General features: G+C 42.7%; 1 protein-coding gene across 1 annotated transcript in view; it reads right to left on the bottom strand.

Moving 5' to 3' along the window:
* The window catches only part of SERPINB1 (serpin family B member 1), a 54,965-nt gene extending 49,299 nt beyond the window's left edge, over positions 1–5,666 (bottom strand). The window contains exon 1 of the mRNA XM_083188035.1: positions 5,547–5,666. The gene's annotated coding sequence lies outside the window, so the exon portion shown is untranslated. The remainder of the gene's footprint in view (positions 1–5,546) is intronic.
* Positions 5,667–6,000: the final 334 nt, after the last annotated feature.

The following is a 6,000-nucleotide window of genomic DNA, read 5'->3' on the forward strand; positions in this document are numbered from 1 at the left end:
GATAACCGCCCACGATTCCTTACTGGAAGAATTAGTATCTATCCGTGATAAACTCACAGATCTGGAGGATCGCTCCAGAAGAAACAACATAAAGATCAGAGGCATCCCCAATTCTGTCACAAACGCAGAATTATACCAATACGCCACAGACATCTTCCAGAAGCTTCTGCCGAATGCCTCTCCGACAGACCTATTGATAGACAGAATCCATAGACTCCCAAAATCAAAACAAGCCCCTCCTCATGCCCCCAAAGACACACTCCTCAGGGTCCATTTCTTCCATGTTAAGGAGAAAATCCTGCGAGCTGCATTACCATCCTCTGCTACAGCGGTCTCCCTGGATAACCTCCAGCTCTTCGCAGATCTATCTCCAATAACACTTGCCAAACGAAGATCCTTCCACGATATCACCTCAGCTCTAAGGAAAGCCAACGTCCAATACAAATGGGGTTTCCCCACTAAATTAATCGTTCTCCGAAACGGTTCCACCACGACTATAAACTCCCCCGAAGAAGGCCCTGAACTCCCGGAAAAATGGTCGATTACGTTTACCAACACTTCCTCAACCACGGCGGCTCCACCTAAGCGAATCCCCCGGGAGTGGGCATTGGCACCGACATGAAGATCGCCAAATATCTTCTTTCTCTGTTTCTAAATTCAGAACACTACGTTAAAATATCCTCAATGATATTTTGATATTAAGGTTTCCTACTATGGGATTGTTTAGAGTTAACATTAGTTACACGGTTGAATATGTTAAGTTATAGCTATACTCCTCACTGCCTATGGTGGTGGCTGTGTTTCCCCTTCTCAGGTTCTTAATTGATGGTTTGGAGGTGGCGGTGGGCACATAGTTTAGCCCGCCCTCCTACTGTAAGTACCCTTCCGTCACGAACCCTACAGTGACGGCATTTCTAGCTCCTATATGGAGACTACTTTTGTTTCAACCTTATACATATTTTTATTTTTTCCCTGTTCTTCATGTTTGCTGATACCTTTTACAGCACTAAGCTACAAATTTCGATCACACCAGAGTTACGTATATATATTGCTTCAAAAACTATACTGTCTATACTGTTTGATTAAGCTGCTCAATAACCACAATAACTCCCCTTTCCATGGTTAAATTTCTGAGCCTTAATGTGAAAGGCCTGAACTCACCTCAGAAAAGACGTTTAGCCCTAAAATACTTTGCAGACCAGAAAGCAGAAATAATTGCCGTTCAGGAAACCCATTTCCCTCTACATTCTCCCCCACAATTTCATGATCGAAATTACCCTGTGTCTTATATCTCCTCCGGTCCTTTTAAAAAAAACGGAGTGGCTATACTGTTTCATAAATCCTGCCCTTTTAAACTAGAAGGGAAATGGATAGACAATAATGGCAGATACTTAATATTAGTCGGTAAAATGGGCTCCCACACAATTACCTTAGTGTCCCTCTATGCTCCAAACTCCAGACAACCCAGTTTTCTTAAAAATTTCTTTCAGAAGCTACACGAGGTGAAAAGAGGTGCAGTTTTTGTCATGGGGGACTTTAACCTGGCTCCTGACCCCTCCATGGATAAATCTTCCAAACCTGATAAATCCACTAATAACCTCTCTCGTTCTTTGACCTCTTCTTTTGCACAACTACTCGCTGAGTTTGATCTTTACGATGCCTGGAGAATTAGAAACCCTGGATCTAGAGATTACACCTATTTCTCGGCAGTACATAAGTCCTACTCGAGAATTGATCTGCTACTTACTGATAAATGGTCACTACAATCAATCCCCATGGCTCAAATATTGCCCATAACCTGGTCAGACCATGCCCCCCTTATATGGTCTTGGCAGCACACCACCAGTAATTCCCCTCCCAGACCTTGGAGATTGCAAGATTACATTTTAAAAGATGAAGATGGGGTCTCTATATTATGAGAGGCCCTAACTTCTTACTTGGAACTTAATGACCCAGCTGACACATCCATCACTAATCACTGGTGCGCCCTTAAGGCGGTTATGAGAGGTGCCGCCATCCAGGCTGCAGCTCGAATCTCACGCAGAAACCGGGAGGTTCAATTAGCCTATGAACTAGAACTCTCAAAACTAGAATCTCAACATAAACAGGCCCCCAAAGATTCAGTAATTTCTGCTGCCCTAAACGCAGCCAAACAGAAACTTAACAACTTATACCTTACCAAAACCCAGAGAGCACTCTCAAAGCTACATCAGAAATTCTATACTTTGGGAAATAGAGCCAGCAAATTATTAGCAAGGAAACTGAGGGGCAAAAATGTGATAAATAGAATTAAAAAACTTTCTAACCCAGGTGGTACTGCAGCCTCTAACCCTAAAGATATCGCTAACTTATTCGCTTCCTACTATTAAAATCTTTACAACCTGAAAAAAGATCCATCCACACCCCAACCCTCCGCCCCTTTAATACAAGCCTTTCTAGACTCTATGACACTACCCTCGTTAACCCCAACTGACTCGGCCACACTCTGCTCCCCATGGACTATTGAAGAAATCCACAACGCCCTGACATCGTTAAAGACAGATAAAGCCCCAGGCCCAGATGGGTTTATAAACTTGTTCTATGTGGTCTTCCAGAAGTCTCTCTCTCCCACACTTCTTAACCTCTATAACGGTATCTCTGAAAACCCCTTCCCCGCAGAAATGTTGGAGGCACAAATAGTAACAATACAGAAGCCAGGCAAGGACCCATCCCTACCACAAAACTATAGGCCTATAGCACTCCTGAACACCGATCTAAAGCTATACGCTAAACTCATAGCAACTAGATTGAACCCCCTCCTACCTAACTTGGTCAACCAAGACCAAGCTGGCTTCACATTGGGTCGCCAGGCTCCAGATAACACAAGAAGAGTGTTCTCCTTGCTAGAGGCACGCTCTAGAACCCGAAAGCCTTTGCTGATGTTATCTCTAGACGCAGAAAAGGCCTTCGACGGGATACACTGGCAATATATGCATGAGGTCCTTGTTAAGTTCGGTTTCTCAGGCATCTTTTTACAAAACATTCTTCGACTATATTCCAACCCCACAGCCCGCGTCTTCAGCAATGGATTCTTGTCCAAACCTTTTCCTATAACTAATGGTACCCGCCAGGGATGCCCATTATCTCCCCTTATTTTCGCGCTAGCAATAGAACCACTAGCAGAGAAAATTAGATTATCTCCCACAATTGAGGGCATTCATATTGGTGCCCTACAGCATAAAATCTGCCTCTTTGCCGACGACGTTCTCCTATTTGTAACAAATCCTAATTCCTCTCTTCCAGCTGTCCACTCCATTCTCCAAGAATACTCTAACGTCTCATTTTATAAATTGAACACCACAAAAAGAGAGGCACTCCCTTTTGACATAGAAGACTCCCTCCTCCAGTCCTTAAAGTTAAAATATAAATATGCCTGGCAAACCTCATCTCTCCAATACTTAGGAGTTAAAATTCCATTAAACCTCTCAGATGCGATCACACTCAATTACCTCCCCCTACTTGCCCAATTTCATACCCTAACTAAGCAATGGATGTCATATACTATATCCTGGATGGGCCGTTTAGCTTCAACTAAAATGATGCTCCTTCCCAAAATTCTATATCTATTCCGAGCAATTCCACTCCTAGTCCCCCTTAACGTACTTAACAAGTTTTATTCTGCTATATCTCGCTTTATCTGGAAAGGAAAAAAACCACGAATAGCCAGGGCCAGACTATATAGATCCAAAACTAAAGGAGGTCTTGCCTTCCCTTGCCTTGAACTATATCAGTCTGCTTCCCTACTGGATCAATTGAGGGATTGGCTGTCACCAGCACCTTTTAAACCGTGGGTAGATATAGAACAATCATTATGCTCGACCTTCCCCCTATCGGATCTCATTTGGACTAACCCCTCCAACAGACCCCACTCAGCTAAATCTACAAACACTATAGCTCATACCCTCCGTGTCTGGGATAAATTGATTAACACACTGGGCGATTTCTCTCTTCCCTCCTCTAGATTGTCCCTACTGGCGGTCTCGAAGATAATACCCGACCTGCCCATACTTAACTGGATAGAATCAGGGATCTTACATATTGGTGAATTATTCGATTCCTCAGGCTTTCTTTCCTTTCAACAGCTACAGTCCCAATATAATATCCCCACAAAAGATTTCTACAAATATCTACGTATCAGGCACTGGGTACAGACGCAGACTCATACCCCACAATCTATACCCCCGCCCCCTCCCCCTCCCCCATATATCCTCTCTAAACTAAATACCAAAGACCACAAACATGGTATAACTTATTGGTACTCTACTCTTCTCTCCCCTCAAGAAGACACTAAACTTCTAATCCAAACCAGATGGGAAACTGATTTAAGTATCTCTATGTCAGACGAGGAGTGGAACAATACCTTTCTCAACATATTCAAAATGTCTAAATGTATAAATCACTCTGAAATGATGTTTAAACTGATACATGGCCTTTACCTCACCCCTGAGAGAGTCCACAAGATTTGGCCCGAATCCTCTAAATTCTGTTGGAGACAATGTGGATCGGTGGGTACACTGATACACATATTCTGGTCTTGCCCTGTCCTCCAACAACTGTGGACGGAGATCTTTGACTTAATCAAACACATTACTAAAATACCCTTACCAAGATCCCCAGAAATTGTATTTTTGCATAGATTCCCCCTAGAGCTCCCGAGACACTATACCTATGTTGTGAGACATATTCTCATAGCGGCCCGGGCAGCTATTGCACAATATTGGAAGAGACCAGACCCCCCCAGACTACCCAAGATCATAACAGCCATACAGCATAGCTATGAAATGGAAACTATAGGTTTTAAATATTCCATGTCTCCAAATTCCCCTTTGACGAACTGGCTCCCATGGTCTGACTACTACGACTCTCTGACGAGATTACAACCTCCTTAACTTGATTAGACGACTGCAAGTAACTCTGTTCTCATTTCTCATTTAGAACTAGTAACTGGAATGTTATTTTCCTATAATGGTATCATGCTTCTCCTCTTCTCCCCTCCCCCCCCCCCCTTCTTTATTTTCTCTCTTCTTCCTTTTCATTCGTTCTATGTTATTCAAATGATTGCTATCACTCAAGCTTGTATTTTATGCATTGAAACCAGACATATTATCTCTGTACTAATATCTATGCATATACCCAGTACTGTCTGTATGCTCTGCAATCAAAAAATCTCTCAAAAATTACTTTGTTAAAAAAAAATACCGGTATTTGTTAAACGGGTAAAGCAACCTGGAGCTTTCCCACTGCAGCTCTACCCAATTAAAAAGGCTAAAAAAAACAGCAATTTAGCGTTTAAGAGCTGCAGTGGTAAAGGGGTATGAGAGTAACTAGTGATCTGCTTCACACAACTGCCGTTCCCTTACTAGATCACAGGAGCTGCTGATAAAAGGGAAGTAGTACTGTAACCCTGCTACTACCATAGAGGAAGCTGCATGAGCTCTTGGGAAAGATGTTTCTACGTTTATTGTGACATTCAGTAATGAAGCTGGAAACTGGAAACAGTGCCTTACCGTGTGTATTCTTCTCAGTTTACTTGACAGGTATATTTCAGTGGGCTGGTGAGAGAGAGTTCAGCTTTGTGCTGCTGTTTGTGAAGCAGATACTAGACGCTGCTGGAGGAGGAAGTAGAGGGAGTGTTTATAGCTCTGTGTAATTACTGTATATAAATAAATATCTACTGCTCCTGGGATCAGTGTGTAGTCTCAACAGTATTAAGCCTTTCATATTATGAGAATTCTACTTTTGGAAAAAGGTTTTAAGAAAATGTAAGAAGAAACAACGGAGGTATGCCTATTGCATATAATTTTATAGTTCAAATGGGTATGGGTCATTGGGTCGACCCAATTCAGGTCACGAGATCCCCATACATTAATCCGACTTGTCCTAGGGATAAGTCGGACCTGATTTCCCCGGGAGGGGGACACATGATTAGGCACTTGATGTGCCAAGGTTTGCATATGATAA

This window comes from Crinia signifera, chromosome 5 (genome assembly GCF_055691185.1).
Source record: "Crinia signifera chromosome 5, ASM5569118v1, whole genome shotgun sequence".
NCBI lineage: Eukaryota > Metazoa > Chordata > Amphibia > Anura > Myobatrachidae > Crinia > Crinia signifera.